The sequence below is a fragment of the Scyliorhinus torazame genome, chromosome 7, assembly GCF_047496885.1.
Source record: "Scyliorhinus torazame isolate Kashiwa2021f chromosome 7, sScyTor2.1, whole genome shotgun sequence".
In the NCBI taxonomy this organism is placed as follows: Eukaryota; Metazoa; Chordata; class Chondrichthyes; order Carcharhiniformes; family Scyliorhinidae; genus Scyliorhinus; species Scyliorhinus torazame.
This window is the reverse complement of record NC_092713.1, coordinates 8,768,077-8,786,766: the sequence shown is the minus strand read 5'-3', so window position 1 is coordinate 8,786,766 and position 18,690 is coordinate 8,768,077. Positions and strand designations below refer to the sequence as shown.

Sequence of the window (18,690 nt, the reverse complement as noted above, 5' to 3'; positions counted from 1 at the left end):
CAGGGCCCACCGATCCGCGGGCGGGCCTGTGCCGTGGGTGCACTCTCTTCCCTCCGCCTCGGCCACAGCCTCCACGATGGCCGACGCGTAAGAGACACCCCCCCCAGCAGCCGCTGACGCTCCCGCGCATGCGCGGACCTCCGCCGGCTGGCGAAGTCCTTTCGGCCCTGGCTGGTGTGGCGCCAAATGCCTTTCCTGCCGGCTGGCGGCGCGCCAACCACTCCGGCGCAGGGCTAGTCCCTCAAGGGCTATTCCGACGCCGGATTGGTTCCCGCCACTCCATCCTGCCGTGACCCCCCGCCCTGCCGGGGAGGGGAAGAATCCCGGCCCTGAACAGTGCACAGTGCTTCATGTGTGATATGAACATAGAACATACAGTGCAGAAGGAGGCCATTCGGCCCATCGAGCCTGCACCGACCCACTTCGCCCTCCCTTCCATCCTATCCCTTTAACCCAATAACCCCTCCTAACCTATTTTGGACACTAAGGGCAGTTTAGCATGGCCAATCCACCTGACCTGCACGTCTTTGGACTGTGGGAGGAAACCGGAGCACCCGGAGGAAACCCACGCACACACGGGAAGAACGTGCAGACTCCGCACAGACAGTGACCCAGCGGGGAATCGAACCTGGGACCCTGGAGCTGTGAAGCCACTGTGCTAACCACTGTGCTACCGTGCTGCCCACATATATGGAGATGGATATGCATTACTTTCTGCAAAATATGGAAACGTGCACTAACTGAGCACAGCTGACACGCGAATGCCAAGCTAGAAACCGAGAGGGACGAATCCCGTTTGAAAGCTGCTGTGTTTGTTCAATTGATGATTTGGTTAAATACTGGCTCGACTGGCTAAATACACTACACACGATATTGTGAAGCAAATCAGTTCTGTCTCTGATTGAACAGACTGGGGTTGTGTTGCCACTTTCCCCTCCTGATTATTGTTGTAATTTCATTATGGTTCCCGAGAGAAATTAAGGAATAAAATTTGCATTCCCAATGTTGATTAACATGGATAATAATTGTTTTCCTCAGGATGCTTAGCTGTTTGATGCACAAAGAGAGAGGCAGATTTGCATTTATATAGCACATTACCACATCACTTGGAAAGGTCAACATTACAGCTTGATCAACACATTGGCTCCTCCAACCACACCCCCCTCCCCTCCCCCAACCACCCCCCCCTCCCCTCCCCCAACCCAATCCTACTTCCTGTTTCGAAAATAAATGTAATCCTTCAATAGCTGCTCTGCCCTGTCAGAGGGACAGTCCTGAGGGAGCACTGCCCTGTCAGAGGGACAGTCCTGAGGGAGCACTGCCCTGTCAGAGGGACAGTCCTGAGGGAGCGCTGCCATAGAATCATAGAATTTACAGAAGAAGGCCAAGTGGCCCATCGAGTCTGCACTGGCCCTTGGAAAGAGCACCCTACCCAAGCCCACACCCTATCCCTGTAACCCCACCCAACCTTCTTGGATGCTAAGGGCAATTGATCGTGGCCAGTCCACCTAACCTGCACGTCTTTGGACTGTGGGAGGAAACCCACGCAGACACGGGGAGAACGTGCAGACTCTGCACAGACAGTGACCCAGCGGGGAATCGAACCTGGGACCCTGGAGCTGTGAAGCAACTGTACTAACCACTATGCTACCGTGCTGCCCTGAAGGAGCTCTGTCCTATCTGAGAGGCAGCCCTGAGGGAGCTCTACACAGCGTGTCTGTGGTGAGGGAACACTGCCCTCTTGCTGGGGCAGTATTGAGAGGATGCTGCTCTGTTGGGGGTTCCAATTCCAGGTGAGACATTAATCTGAGTCCAGTCCTGGCCATGCAGGTGGATGTAAAAGATCCCATGGCATTTTACAGACAGGATCATAAAAATTGTCAGGCCTCTCCCGTTTCCCTGTCATGTTAAACTTGACAGATGGGATCCAGGGCTGGCTTATTCGGTCCCCTAGCCGCGTGTTTCTGGGGGGCTCACCCTTAGCTGGTGGCAGGATTCACTAACCCCCCACCCCGCCCCGCTTGTCAATGGGATTTCCCATTGAAGCCACCCCAAGCCTGCACCGGGAAACCTAGGGGCAGGAGTACGTTTCCATTGGGAAAAGAGAATCCCAAAAGCTGGAAAACTTTGGCCTCTGTCCCTGTACGGACTGTTCATGGTCAACAATCACCTCGTGAAATCCGTTTCAAACTGAAACGGTCAAGTTACCATTTCAGAGAAATTGATCGCTGCTTATTACTTCATTAACCCTTTGTTATCCGTTTCCATTCAATTGATGTGGTGCCTTTCAATGCTGAGGCTGCAGAGTGAATGAATAACATTTTTCTTATTCTTTCACGAGACATTTTAAATATCATTAATTATTGTCACTGTTGGTGAATCTTGCACAAGGCCAGAGAATCCGGCCTAGTCACCGTCTCACATGAGAGATAACAACTGCTGACAGGTCAACAAAAGCAAAGTGGTGCAGACAGTGGGGGCCTGAAATAAAGGCAGGAAACTCTGGACATGAGCAGTGTCACGTTCTGTAGACTGGCCGATATGAATGATGCACTACAGACAATCTAGCTTCAATAATTTAGTCTGAAACAACTGGATGATAAAGATAACTGGAATAAATAAATAACAGACTACTAACACGACCTAACTGTTCTGGAGCGACTGCAAACTACCTCGATCCACCGACACAACTTACTCCCAACTGCCTCGAGGCACAGGGGCACATGGTAGACTTACACTGCCACCTGCTGGTCGCAGGTTGTGTATAATACTGTACTCAGAATTACTTTCTGCATATCGTCACAAGCCGCTGGCCAGGCAGTATCTGTGAAGAGAGAAACAGAGTAAATGGGTGGGATTTTCCAGTCCGCTCGCCGCGTTTTCCTGGGTGCCCCCCCACCTCCTTTATGAGCAACGTAGAAGGTAAGAGCAGGAATAGGCTCTCCAGCCTGTCCCACCATTCAAACAGACACTCAGCGTGATAGCTGCAGCCAGGCGGCTGCTGTACAATTCTTATTAATAAATACCTTTTGCGTTCACTGATGAAGTCTGTGAAAGTGCATCCTGGCAACAAGGATAAATGATCCTGACACTGGATCCACAGAATTATTGTCTCTAAGACGGGACCCCTTCCATACCAAGTAGGGATGGATCGTTCGTTAGCACGTGGACCACCTGAGGAGCAGAATACCTGATCGACCTGCTATCAACATAACTGATATCTCCGTGAAAGTAAATGGCGATGAATCGGCTGAGCCAGAAGAGGTGCTCATTATTGCAGTTCCTGTTAACATCAATCCTGTGGAAGCACCTCAGACAACAGAATTACACTGCTCAACAAGGAGCAGAGACCCCCTCAAAGACTTGATTTGTTATTGTCCAACTCATGTGCAGAATGGTTAGGCACTATTTAGGACTTAGTGAATTACTTATTGAAGATTGTATAAAGGACTTAAAGGGGGAGGGATGGGGTGATTGTCCCTTTAAGGATAACACAGCAGAGTAGGGGTCACATGACCTGTGCGACCAATCAGTGTGGAATCACCCATGGTGAGAGAGGCTCCGAGGCAGAGACATTTTTGGGAGTTGGCTACAGCCATGACGATGCTGTACAATTTTTAATCAATATAGACCATAAGACATAGGAGTAGAATTAGACCATTTGGCCCATTGAGTCTGTTCCACCATTCAATCATGGTTAATATTTTTCTCATTCCCATTCTCCTGCTCTCTCGCAATAACCCCTGATCCCTTTATTGATCAAGAACCTATCGATCTCTGCCTTAAAGACACTCAGTGATTTGGCCTCCACAGCCTTCTGCGGCAAAGAGTTCCACAGATTCACCCCCCTCTGGCTGAAGAAATTCCTCCTCATCTATGTTTTAAAGGATCGTCCCTTTAGCCTGAGATGGTGTCCTCTGGTTCTAGTTTCTCCGACTAGTGGAAACATCCTCTCCACGTCCACTCTATCCAGGCCCCGCAGTATCCTGTAAGTTTCAATAAGATCCCCCCTCATCCTGCTAAACTCCAACGAGTACAGACCCAGAGTCCTCAACCGTTCCTCATACGACAAGCTCTTCAATCCAGGGATCATTCTTGTGAACCTCCTCTGGACCCTTTCCAAGGCCAGCACATCCTTCCTTAGATACGGGGCCCAAAACTGCTCACAATACTCCAAATGACCAGAGCCTTATGCAGCCTCAGAAGTACATCCCGGGTCTTGTATTCTAGCCCTCTCGACATGAATGCTAACATTGCATTTGCCTTCCTAACTGCCGACTGAACTGCACATTAACCTTAAGAGAATCTTGAACTAGGACTCCCAAGTCCCTTTGTGCTTCTGATTTCCTAAACATTTCCCATTTAGAACATAGTCTATGCCTCTATTCTTCCTACCAAAATGCAAAACGTTTCCACATTGTATTCCATTTGCCACTTCATTGCCCACTCTCCTAGCCTGTCCAAGTCCTTCTGCAGCCCCCCCTTGCTTCCTCAATACTACCTATTCCTCTGCATATCTTTGTATCATCTGCAAACTTAGCAACAGTGCCTTCAGTTCCTTCTTCCAAATCATTAACGTACATTGTGGAAAGTTGTGGTCCCAGCACAGACCCCTGAGGCACACCACTAGTCACCAGCTGCCATCCTGAAAAAGACCCGTTTATCCCCACTCTCTGCCTTCTGCCAGTCAGCCAATCCTCTATCCATGTCAGGATCTGACCCTTAACACCATGGGCTCTTAACTTATTTAACAGTCTCCTATGCGGCACCTTGTCAAAGGCCTTCTAGAAATCTAAATAAATCACGTCCACTGGTTCTCATTATCATAGAATCCTTGTTATCATAGAATCATAAAATTTACAGTGCAGAAGGAGGCCATTTGGCCCACCGAGTCTGCACCGGCTCTTGGAAAGAGCACCCTACCCAAGGTCCACACCTCCACCCTATCCCCATAACCCAGTAACCCCACCCAACACTAAGGGCAATTTTGGACACTACGGGCAATTTAGCACGAATGTGCAGACTCCGCACAGACAGTGACCCAAACCGGAATCGAACCTGGGACCCTGGAGCTGTGAAGCAATTGTGCTATCCACAATGCTACCGTGCTCAGGTTATCTCCGGTTATCTCCTCAAAGAACTCTAACAGATTTGTCAGACATGACCTCCCCTTGACGAAGCCGTGCTGACTCAGTCCTATTTTACCATGCACTTCCAAATACTCCGCGACCTCATCTTTAATAATTGACTCTAAAATCTTACCAATGACCGAAGTCAGGCTAACCAGCCTATAATTTTCTGTCTTCTGCCTCCCTCAGTTCTTAAACAGTGGTGTTACATTAGCCACTTTCCAGTCCTCTGGGACCCTTCCTGCCTCCAGTGATTCCTGAAAGATCATCACCAATGCCGCAACAATCTCCTCAGCTATCTCTTTTAGAACCCTGGGGTGTAGTCCATCCGGTCCAGGTGACCTATCCACCTTCAGACCTTTCAGTTTCCCCAGAACCTTCTCCTTAGTGATGGTCACTGCACTCACCTCTGCCCCCCGATTCACCTGGAGCTCTGGCATCCCACTGGTGTCTTCCAAAGTAACTATTCAGTTCGTCTGCCATTTCTTTGTTTCCTAATACTACTTCATCCAGCCTCATTTTCCAGTGGTCCAATATCTATTTTTGCCTCTCTCTTATCTTTTATATATTGAAAAAAATCTCCTGCAATCTTCTTTAATATTACGAGCTAGTTTACACTCATATTTCATCTTCTCCCCCCTTATTGCTTTTTTAGTTGTCCTCTGCTCACTTTTAAAGGCTTCCCAATCCTCTGGCTTCCCACAAATCTCGCCACTTTGTATGCTTTTTCTTTTGCTTTTGTGCTGTCCTTGACTTCCCTCGTCAGTCATGGATACCTTGTCCTCTCCTTAGCATGTTTAATAATAATAATAATAGCTTATTGTCACATATAGGCTTCAGTGCAGTTACTGTGAAAATCCCATTTTTGCCACATTCCGGCGCCTGTTCGGGGAGGCCGGTACGGGAATTGAACCCGCGCTGCTGGCATTGTTCTGCATTACAAGCCAGCTGTTTAGCCCACTGTGCTAAACCAGCCCCATTTCCTCCTCCTTGGGATGAATTTCTGTTGTGCCTTCCGAATAACCCCCCAAAACTCCTGCCATTGCTGTTCCACTGTCTTCCCTGCTAGGGAATATATGTGGTAAATAGCTGGGGTTCCAGCACCGATCCCTGCGGTACCCCACTAGCTACTGCCTGCAATTTTGAAAAAGACCGTTTATTCTTAGTCTGTTTCCTGTCTGCCAAACGGTTTTCTATCCCTCTCAATACATTATGGAATGAATGGGTCTTTTTCCGATTGGCAGGCAGTGACTAGTGGGGTACGGCCGGGATCTGTGCTGGGACCCCAACTGTTCACATTATATATTAATGATTTGGACGAGGGAACTAAATGTATTTTCTCCAAATTTGCAGATGATACTAATTTGGGTGGGAGGGTGAGCTGTGAGGAGGATGCAGAGATGCTTCAGGGTGATTTGGACAGGCTGAGTGAGTGGGCACATGCACGGCAGATGCAGTATAATGTGGATAAATGTGAGGTTATCCGCTTCGGTAGCAAAAATAGGCCGGCAAATGGTATGTTGGCCTTCATAGCGAGAGGATTGGAGTATAGGAATAGGGATGTTTTACTGCTATTGTACAGGGTATTGGTGAGGCCACACCTGGAGTATTGTGGGCAGTTTTGGTCTCCTTCTCTGAGGAAGGATGTTCTTGCTGTGGAGGGTGTGCAGCGAGGGTTTACCAGACTGATTCCTGGGATGGCGGGACTGTCAGATGAGGAGAGACTAAGTCAGTTAGGATTATATTCATTGGGGTTTAGAAGAGTGAGGGGATCTCATAGAAACTTACAGAATTCTAACAGGATCAGACAGGGTAGATTCAGAAAGAATGTCCCCAATGGTGAGGGAGTCCAGAACTAGGGGTCGTAGTTTGAGGATAAGGGGTAAACCTTTTAGGACTGAGGTGAGGAGAGATTTCTTCACCCAGAGAGCGGGGAATCTGTGGAATTCACTCCCACAGAAAGTAGTTGAGGCCAAAACATTGTGTAATTTCAAGAAGTAATTAGATATAGCTCTTGGGGCTAAAGGGATATGGGGGGAAGGAGGGATCAGGGTATTGAACTTGATGATCAGCCACGATCAGAATGAATGGCGGAGCAGGCACGAAGGGCCGAATGGCCTCCTCCTGCTCCTATTTTCTATGTTTCTACCCCTGACCCCATGCGCTTTAATTTTACACAGCATCAGCTTTCTGAAGCATTGGGCCCAGTTTACAGACAGGCGGATCCGGTACAGCGGCTGCATTTCAGCAGGACCAGGAGTAACATCCTCACAGGGAGATTTGCTGGTGCCTGCTCCTTATTCTGAGATTGTGGCCCTTGGCTCTGGACTCAGCAGCCAGGGGAAACATCCTGTCCATATCCACCCTTTCATGCCCTGTAGATTTTGTAAACTAGAATAAGAAGTGATCGAATTATTCAAATAAAGGCCCCTCTCTCTCCTCACTAGACAATCCCGTTATCTCGGGGATTAATCTGGTGAACCTCTGTCACAGTCCCTCCATCCTTCCTTAAATAAAGAGACCAAAACTGTGCGCAGCACGCCAGGTACAGTTACACTAAGTGTCTATACAACTGCAATAAGACATCTTTACTCCTGTGCGCAGGTCCCTTGGAACGAAGGCTAACATACTATTTGCCTTCCTAATTGTTTGCGGCTCCTTCATGCTAGATCTTTGTGGCTAGTGAACAAGGGCACCCAGGCGTCTTAATTCCCCACCTCTCACCATTTGAGAGAACTCTATTTTGGTGTTTTTTCTCCCAAAGTGAGTAACGTCACATTGTATTGCCTCTGCCATGCTCTTGCCCATTCACTTAGCCTGTCCAAGTCCTCTTGAACCTTCTTTGCATCCACCTCACAACTCACGTTTCCATTAGTTTTGTGTCATCAGCAAATTTGGAAATATTACATTTGGCTCCCACATCCAAATCATTGACATAGATAGTGAACAGCTGTGGACCCCAGCACTGATCCTTGCAATACCCCACTACTACCAGCCTGCTACTCTGAGAATGATCCCTTTATTCCTACTTCCTGTTTTCTGTCTGTTAACCAATCCTCAATCCATACCTGTATATTATCCCCCAATCCCATGTGCATTCATTTTGTTTACTAACCTCTTGTGTGAGACCTTATCAAAAGCTTTCTGAAAATCCAAATATACCACATCCACTGGTTCTCCTTTATCTATCTACAGGTAAGATCCTCAATAAACTCCAACAGGTTTGTCAAATATGATTTCCCGTTCAAATTGCCGTTGTTGACTCTGCCCAATCATATCATTATTTTCGAAGTGTCTGATTCTCCCAAGTTTTAGAATATATTCGAAAATTTTCTCTACTCCTGACATCAAAATGACAGGACAGTAGCCCTGAGTTTTCTCTCTCCCTCCCTTCTTAAATAGTGGCGTTACATTTGCTACTCCCCAGTGTGCGGGAACCTTTTCAGAATCTACAGCATTTTGAAAGGAAAGCAGCGATGATCCGCTATCTCTCTCGCCGCCTCCTTCAACCCTCTGGGAAGAAGCTCATTCGTCCAGTTGAGTTATCAACCTTCAATCCAATTAATTTTTCAGGTACTACCTCTTTACCAACTAATATCTTTCACTTCCTCAATTTCATCGGTCCCCTGGTTCCCGAGTATTTCTGGGGGATTTTCCGTGAAGACAGACGCAAAGTAATTACAAAGAACAAAGAAAAGTACAGCACAGGAACAGGCCCTTCGGCCCTCCAAGCCCGTGCCGACCATACTGCCCGACTAAACTAAAATCTTCTGCACTTCCTGGGTCCGTATCCCTCTATTCCCATCCTATTGGATTGGATTGGATTGGATTTGTTTATTGTCATGTGTACCGAGGTACAGTGAAAAGTATTTTTCTGCGAGCAGCTCAACAGATCAATAAATACATGAGAAGAAGGGAATAAAAGAAAATACATATTAGGGCATCACAAGGTATACTATGTAACTACATAAGCACCGGCATCGGATGAAGCTTACAGGGTGTAGTGTTAATGAAGTCAGTCCATAAGAGGCTCATTTAGGAGTCTGGTGACAGTGGGGAAGAAGCTGTTTTTGAATCTGTTCGTGCGTGTTCTCAGACTTCTGTATCTCCTGCCCGATGAAAGAAGTTGGAAGAGTGAGTAAGCCGGGCGGGAGGGGTCTTTGGTTATGCTGCCCGCTTTCCCCAGGCAGCGGGAGGTGTAGATGGAGTCAATGGATGGGAGGCAGGTTTGTGTGATGGACTGGGCGGTGTTCACGACTCTCTGAAGTTTCTTGTGGTCCTGGGCCGAGCAGTTGCCATACCAGGCTGTGATGCAGCCCGATAGGATGCTTTCTATGGTGCATCTGTAAAAGTTGGTAAGGGTTCATGTGGACATGCCGAATTTCCTTAGTTTCCTGAGGAAGTACAGGCGCTGTTGTGCTTTCTTGGTGGTAGTGTCGACGTGGGTGGGCCAGGACAGATTTTTGGAGATGTGCACCCCAAGGAATTTGAAACTGCTAACCATCTCCACCTCGGCCCCGTTGATGCTGACAGGGGCGTGTATTTGTCAAGATGCCCCTTAAATGTCACTATCGTCCCTGCTTCCACCACCTCCTCCGGCAGCGAGTTCCAGGCACCCACTACCCTCTGTGTAAAAAACTTGCCTCGTACATCTACTCTAAACCATGCCCCTCGCACCGTAAACCTATGCCCCCTAGTAATTGACCCCTCTACCCTGGGGAAAAGCCTCTGACTATCCACTCTGTCTATGCCCCTAATAATTTTGTAGACCTCTATCAGGTCGCCCCTCAACCTCCGTCGTTCCAGTGAGAACAAACCGAGTTTATTGAACCGCTCCTCGGAGCTAATGCAAATTGTTTAGTGTCTTTGCCTATCCTCCATTATAAATCCTCTTGCCTCCACCTGTAATCGACCCACATTTATCCTTGTCAATTGTTTCCTTTCCACATACCTAAATAAGCTTTTACAATTCGCCTTAATGTTTCTCTCGAGTTTGCATTGGTATTCTTTTCTTTTGTTAGTTTCTTGGTCCTCCTTTGCTGGATTGTAAATTGCTCCCAATCCATAGGCTCCCCACATTTCCTGAAAACCACAGAAGCTGCTTGCTTTGATCTAATGCAATCTTTACATTCTTTTGTTAGCCATGGTTGGTTCACTTGGGTTTTCTGTGACTTAAAGGGATGTATATTTGTAATGGCCCAAGTGTTTCTTTAAATATTAACCATTGCATGTGCCTGGTGGCAAAGTGGTTGGCACTGTTGCCTCATAGCACCAGGGACCCGGATTCGATTCCGACCTCGGGTGACTGTTGACTTTCTCCGTGGGTTTCCTCCGGTTTCCTCCCACAGTCCACAGATGTGCAGGTGAGATGGATTGGCCATGCTAAATTGCCCCTTAGTGTCCAGAGATGTGCAGGCTAGGTTAAGGGGTCCTTCGGACAGGGCGGGGAAGTGGGCTTTGGTAGATTGCTCTTTCAAAGGGCTGGTGCGGACTCGATGGGCCGAATGGCCTCCTTCTGCGCTTTAGAGATTCCACGATATATTTTCCCAATCCACCATAGCCAACTAACTTTCATAATTTCCTTTGTTCAGATTTAAGACCCAAGTTTCAGATTGAACTGTATCACTTTCAAACTTAATGTAAAACACCATCACATTATAGAACATAGAACATAGAACAATACAGCGCAGTACAGGCCCTTCGGCCCACGATGTTGCACCGAAACAAAAGCCATCTAACCTACACTATGCCATTATCATCCATATGTTTATCCAATAAACTTTTAAATGCCCTCAATGTTGGCGAGTTCACTACTGTAGCAGGTAGGGCATTCCACGGCCTCACTACTCTTTGCGTAAAGAACCTACCTCTGATCTCTGTCCTATATCTATTACCCCTCAGTTTAAAGTTATGTCCCCTCGTGCCAGCCATATCCATCCGCGGGAGAAGGCTCTCACTGTCCACCCTATCCAACCCCCTGATCATTTTGTATGCCTCTATTAAGTCTCCTCTTAACCTTCTTCTCTCCAACGAAAACAACCTCAAGTCCATCAGCCTTTCCTCATAAGATTTTCCCTCCATACCAGGCAACATCCTGGTAAATCTCCTCTGCACCCGTTCCAAAGCCTCCACGTCCTTCCTATAATGCGGTGACCAGAACTGTACGCAATACTCCAAATGCGGCCGTACCAGAGTTCTGTACAGCTGCAACATGACCTCCCGACTCCGGAACTCAATCCCTCTACCAATAAAGGCCAACACTCCATAGGCCTTCTTCACAACCCTATCAACCTGGGTGGCAACTTTCAGGGATCTATGTACATGGACACCTAGATCCCTCTGCTCATCCACACTTTCAAGAACTTTACCATTAGCCAAATATTCCGCATTCCTGTTATTCCTTCCAATGTGAATCACCTCACACTTCTCTACATTAAACTCTATTTGCCACCTCTCAGCCCAGCTCTGCAGCTTATCTTTTTCCCTCTGTAACCTGCTACATCCTTCCACACTATCGACAACACCACCGACTTTAGTATCGTCTGCAAATTTACTCACCCACCCTTCTGCGCCTTCCTCTAGGTCATTGATAAAAATGACAAACAGCAACGGCCCCAGAACAGATCCTTGTGGTACTCCACTTGTGACTGTACTCCATTCTGAACATTTCCCATCAACCACCACCCTCTGTCTTCTTTCAGCTAGCCAATTTCTGATCCACATCTCTAAATCACCCTCAATCCCCAGCCTCCGTATTTTTTGCAATAGCCTACCGCGGGGAACCTTATCAAACGCTTTGCTGAAATCCATATTTCAGTGACCACATTATGGTCACTATTTCCTAATGGCTTCTTTACAGCAAGGTTATTGATTAGTCCTTTCTTGTTAGATTATACAAAATCTAAAATATCCTGATCCCTATGAAATGAAAATCGCTTATTGTCACAAGTAGGCTTCAATGAAGTTACTGTGAAAAGCCCCTAGTCGCCACATTTCGGCGCCTGTTCGGGGAGACTGGTCCAGGAATTGATCCGTGCTGCTGGCCTGCTTGGTCTGCTTTAAAAGCCAGCGATTTAGCCCCTGCTGGCTCCTTGTTGGCTCCTTAACATACTGCTCCAGAAACCCACCTCATACTTGCCAGGAATTCAACCTTGACAGCATTGGTGCTCACTAGGCCTACTCAGTCGCCATGGAAATTGAAATCGCCGATTATTATTGTATTCATGTTGGATGCAACACTGATTTCCTGATTTTCCAGGAAAATCCCAACCTACATCTTTATCCTTCGATCTAAGATCTTCTCTCACTTATGTACTGTTCTACCCCCCCTTCTTTTCCCTTCCTATCCTTCCTAAATGATGAATATCCCTGTATATTCACTAGTCTCGGACAGCCTGCAACCAAGTCTCCGGAATGGCAATTAAATCATACCCATTGACCCCCCTTTGTGCCATCAAATCTTCTCCCTTAATGCCAATGCTGCGGGCATTCACAAAGAGTGCCTTTATTTTGTCTTTTGAACCTTGTTCTCCATTCTGAGCTTATTTGACGCTTGCCTTCACTTCCTCTGCCTTCTCATTTCACTTTCTACGTTTCTGTTCCCTGTTAACAGTTTTGCTTCTCTGAGCTCTCTCTCAGTTCCCATCTCTCTGCCAATCTAATTTGGACCCTCACCATCAGCATGGGTAAATCTCCCTCTTGGTTCCGGTCCTGCTAAGGTGTGACCAGGTCCATCTTGTAAAAGTGGCACCTGCCCCAGAACTGGGGCGGGATTCTCCGACCCCCCCCTGCCGGGTCGGAGAATCGCCGGGGGCCGGCGTGAATCCCGCCCCTGCCGGTTGCTGAATTCTCCGGCACCGGATATTCGGCGGGGGTGGGAATCGCGCCGCGCCGGTTGGCGGTCCCCACCCGGCGATTCCCCGGCCCGCGATGGGCCGAAGTCCCGCTGCTGGAATGCCTGTCCCGCCGGTGTGGATTAAACCACCTCTCTTACCGGCGGGACAAGGCGGCGCGGGCGGGCTCCGGGGTCCTGGGGGGGCGCGGGGCGATCTGGCCCCGGGGGGTGCCCCCACGGTGGCCTGGCCCGCGATCGGGGCCCTCCGATCTGCGGGCGGGCCTGTGCCGTGGGAGCACTCTTTTCCTCCCGCCTTTGCCATGGTCTCCACCATGGCGGAGGCGGAAGAGACCCCCTCCACTGCGCATGCGCGGGAATGCCGTGAGCGGCCGCTGACGCTCCCGCGCATGCGCCGCACGGCAAAGTCATTTCTGTGCCAGCTGGCGGGGCACCAAAGGCCTTTCCCGCCAGCTGGTGGGGCGGAAATCAGTCCAGCGCGGGCCTAGCCCCTCAAGGTGAGGCCTCGGCCCCTCAAGACGCGGAGGATTCCGCACCTTTGGGGCGGCGCGATGCCGGACTGATTCGTGCCGTTTTTGGCGCCGGTCGGCGGACATCGCGCCGATTGCGGAGAATCCCGCCCCGGGTCCCAGTGGCTCAGAAATCGGATGCTCTCCATCCTGCACTAATTCTCCAGCCATATGTTCACTTGCTCAATCCTATGATCCCAAGGCTCACTAGCATTGGACTTCCCCTTATTTGGGGAAGAATGTGGGGACATTGGAGGCAGTTCAGAGGAGGGTCACCAGATTGATAACGGGGATGAAAGGGATGACGGATGAGGACAGATTAAACAGTTTGGGTTTATACTTGCTGGAGTTTAGAAGGATGAGAGGGGATCTGATCGAGTGTATAAAATACGAAATGGGATCGAGAAGGTAAACGTAGATCAAATGTCCCCCTTGTGGCGCAATCCAGAACGAGAGGTCACAGATATAGGTTGAGAGGTGGTAGATTTAGAACTGAGATGAGGAGGAACTACTTCTCGCAGAGGGGGGTGAATTTGTGGACATCGCTGCTCCATAGAGCGGTGGAATCTGAGTCATTAAATCGTTTCAAGAAGGAGATAGACATATTTCTGATACAAAGCAGGTTAAAGAGATATGGGCAACAGGTGGGGCGCTGGATTTGAGATCAGCCTTCACTTGATTAAATGGCGGAGCAGACACGAAGGGCTGAATTGCCGACTTTGCTCCTACTTTCTGTGTTCCTGTGCCCCGTTACTGCTTTTGAGGTGCTGCTTATTAATGCCTTTCCTAGTACCCTAAAATCTGCTTTCGTCCTCCTCCTTCTGCCTACTCCTGTCATTGTTACCATTATGGACCATGACCTCCTTTATTGGGGCATCTGTAGACACTGTGGCTCCATCGCGAAGCCCAGAGAAGGCTCCCCCATTGTTTCATACTTTCCCAACTCTGCCTGTCTAAAGTAAAGACCAGCAATCCTTCACGAGATTCTCAAACCCGGGGCTTTCGTATATCTTACACCTAAAAATTGCAGTCCGCAAACTAAAGGTTATATTCCGAAGATATATGAATCACAAACTTACATATCCACGACAAACGTCATTCAGATAAAGGCCGACACCCCAGTTGTATTTATCAATTCATTTCATGCCCGTCCAGTAGTTTATTTGGCTGGGGGAATCTTGCTGTGCACAAATTAGCTGCTGTATTACCAACATTTACGATAGTGACCGCACTTCATCACTTCTTTGGCAGTGAAGGACTTTGGGATGTCCCAGGGGATTTTGTGGAAGGGGGCTAGACAAATGCAAGTCCTTTCACTGGGAAATTTGGTTGATTTATTTTCATTGTCTGATCAGCTGACCTGTGCATTTCTGACATGCTGGGCTGGATACTCCGCCCCCCCCCAATGCCGAAGTCACGTTCAGCAACGGGACGGAGAATCCGTTTTGACGCCAATATCGGTAGCGGCGCCGGTTGTCGTATTCGCTGCCCCCTGAAAAGCGGAGTATTCTAGGAGTACGCCACGATGCTCCGCCCCCGACCGGCTGGGTTCCTGACGGTGTGGGTTGCGTGTGTTCACACCGCCCGGGAACCTCGCCTGCAGACTTAGTCGGGGGAGGGCCGATCTGCGAGCAGGGGGGCTTCATTCGGGGCTAGGGGCACTGTGGGCGGGCGGTCCGGGGCACGCGAGTGGCCGAAGGGAGGCACTACTTTTGCGGTCCGGGTCCGTGGGCCGAGTCCGCCATGAAGCACGGTGCCAACACTTCAGGCCGCCGCCAAGCACACGTGCGGCCACGGAACCGGTAGTGCTGACGGCCGTATTGGCGGCTGGAGCTGCGAGCTCGACGCTGCCTCCCTGCTAGCCCCCAGCAAAACGGGGAATCGGTGGCCGTTTTGAGTCAGTTTTCTTGCTGTTAAAGACCACCGTTTTCACGCTGGCGTGGACGTAGCCTCCATAAGGGAGAATCCAGCCTGTTATCTCTCCCGAACCAGTTCGTTATTTGTTCCCATTTTGTTGCGGGGGCGATGCCAAAGTGATAGCTGTCTCTGGTGACTTATCCCAAACTCCCATCTGTGAGTGGAACCACGGCTTCACATAGAACAGATTTGCAAAGCTGCTCTGACTTGGTAATTAAGGTGCGAGAACCAGAACTAAACCTCACATAATATTCCAAAGATCTACATCAAGCTGGTGAACTCAACCTCTGGCAACAGGAACCACAGTACCGAAACTCTCCTGTCCATGTCGGCACAGACATGGAGCTCCCTCCAGGACAGCACGGTGGCACAGTGGTTAGCACTGCTGCCTGACAGTGCCAGGGTCCCATTCAATTACAGCCTCGGGTGTCGGTCTTTGTGGAGTTTGAACTTTCACTCCGTGTCTGCTCCGGTTTCCTCCCTCAGTCCAAAGAAATGCCGGTTAGCTGGATTGGTCATTTTAGATTGCCCCTTTGTGTCCGAATGTCAGGTGGCATTACACGGTTCCAGGGATGGGGCAGGGGAGTGGCCCTGGGTGGGGTGCTCTTTCGGAGGGTCAGTGCAGACTTAGAACATAGAACATAGAACGATACAGCGCAGTACAGGCCCTTCGGCCCACGATGTTGCACCGAAACAAAAGCCATCTAACCGACACTATGCCATTATCATCTATATGTTTATCCAATAAACTTTTAAATGCCCTCAATGTTGGCGAGTTCACTACTGTAGCAGGTAGGGCATTCCACGGCCTCACTACTCTTTGCGTAAAGAACCTACCCCTGACCTCTGTCCTATATCTATATCTATTACCCCTCAGTTTAAAGTTATGTCCCCTCGTGCCAGCCTTTTCCATCCGCAGGAGAAGGCTCTCACTGTCCACCCTATCCAACCCACTGATCATTTTGTATGCCTCTATTAAGTCTCCTCTTAACCTTCTTCTCTCCAACGAAAACAACCTCAAGTCCATCAGCCTTTCCTCATAAGATTTTCCCTCCATACCAGGCAACATCCTGGTAAATCTCCTCTGCACCCGCTCCAAAGCCTCCACGTCCTTCCTATAATGCGGTGACCAGAACTGTATGCAATACTCCAAATGCGGCCGTACCAGAGTTCTGTACAGCTGCAACATGACGTCCCGACTCCGGAACTCAATCCCTCGACCAATAAAGGCCAACACTCCATAGGCCTTCTTCACAACCCTATCAACCTGGGTGGCAACTTTCAGGGATCTATGTACATGGACACCTAGATCCCTCTGCTCATCCACACTTTCAAGAACTTTACCATTAGCCAAATATTCCGCATTCCTGTTATTCCTTCCAAAGTGAATCACCTCACACTTCTCTACATTAAACTCCATTTGCCACCTCTCAGCCCAGCTCTGCAGCTTATCTATATCCCTCTGTAACCTGCTACATCCTTCCACACTATCGACAACACCACCGACTTTAGTATCGTCTGCAAATTTACTCACCCACCCTTCTGCGCCTTCCTCTAGGTCATTGATAAAAATGACAAACAGCAACGGCCCCAGAACAGATCCTTGTGGTACTCCACTTGTGACTGTACTCCATTCTGAACATTTCCCATCAACCACCACCCTCTGTCTTCTTTCAGCTAGCCAATTTCTGATCCACATCTCTAAATCACCCTCAATCCCCAGCCTCCGTATTTTCTGCAATAGCCTACCGTGGGGAACCTTATCAAACGCTTTGCTGAAATCCATATACACCACATCAACTGCTCTACCCTCATCTACCTGTTCAGTCACCTTCTCAAAGAACTCAATAAGGTTTGTGAGCCATGACCTACCCTTCACAAAGCCATGCTGACTATCCCTGATCATATTATTCCTATCTAGATGATTATAAATCTTGTCTCTTATAATCCCCTCCAAGACTTTACCCACTACAGACGTGAGGCTCACCGGTCTATAGTTGCCGGGGTTGTCTCTGCTCCCCTTTTTGAACAAAGGGACCACATTTGCTGTCCTCCAGTCCCCCGGCCCCACTCCTGTAGCCAATGATGACATAAAAATCAAAGCCAAAGGTCCAGCAATCTCTTCCCTGGCCTCCCAGAGAATCCTAGGATAAATCCCATCAGGTCCCGGGGACTTATCTATTTTCATCCTGTCCAGAATTGCCAACACCTCTTCCCTACGTACCTCAATGCCATCTATTCTATTAGCCTGGGGCTCAGCATTCTCCTCCACAACATTATCTTTTTCCTGAGTGAATACTGATGAAAAATATTCATTTAGTATCTCGCCTATCTCTTCAGACTCCACACACAATTTCCCATCCCTGTCCTTGACTGGTCCTACTCTTTCCCTAGTCATTCGCTTATTCCTGACATACCTACAGAAAGCTTTTGGGTTTTCCTTGATCCTTCCTGCCAAATACTTCTCATGTCCCCTCCTTGCTCGTCTTAGCTCTCTCTTTAGATCCTTCCTCGCTACCTTGTAACTATCCATCGCCCCAACTGAAACTTCACACCTCATCTTCACATAGGCCTCCTTCTTCCTCTTAACAAGAGATTCCACTTCCTTGGTAAACCACGGTTCCCTCGCTCGACGCCTTCCTCCCTGCCTGACCGGTACATACTTATCAAGAACACGCAGTTCTTGAACAAGCTCCACTTATCCAGTGTGCCCAACACTTGCAGCCTACTTCTCCACTTTATCCCCCCCAAGTCACGTCTAATGGCATCATAATTGCCCTTCCCCCAGCTATAACTCTTGCCCTGCGGTGTATACTTATCCCTTTCCATCATTAACGTAAACGTCACCGAATTGTGGTCACTGTCCACAAAGTGCTCTCCTACCTCCAAATCCAACACCTGGCCTGGTTCATTACCCAAAACCAAATCCAACGTGGCCTCGCCTCTTGTTGGCCTGTCAACATATTGTTTCAGGAAACCCTCCTGCACACACTGTACAAAAAACGACCCATCTATTGTACTCGAACTATATCTTTTCCAGTCAATATTTGGAAAGTTAAAGTCTCCCATAATAACTACCCTGTTACTTTCGCTCTTATCCAGAATCATCTTCGCCATCCTTTCCTCTACATCCCTAGAACTATTAGGAGGCCTATAAAAAACTCCCAACAGGGTGACCTCTCCTTTCCTGTTTCTAACTTCAGCCCATACTACCTCGGAAGAAGAGTCCCCATCTAGCATCCTCTCCGCCACCGTAATACTGCTCTTGACTAGCAGCGCCACA

General features: G+C 48.7%; 1 protein-coding gene across 1 annotated transcript in view; it reads left to right on the top strand.

Annotated features, from left to right (window-relative positions):
- slc44a5b (solute carrier family 44 member 5b) overlaps positions 1–18,690 on the top strand; it is a 596,657-nt gene that overhangs the window by 221,375 nt on the left and 356,592 nt on the right. The window lies entirely within an intron of this gene.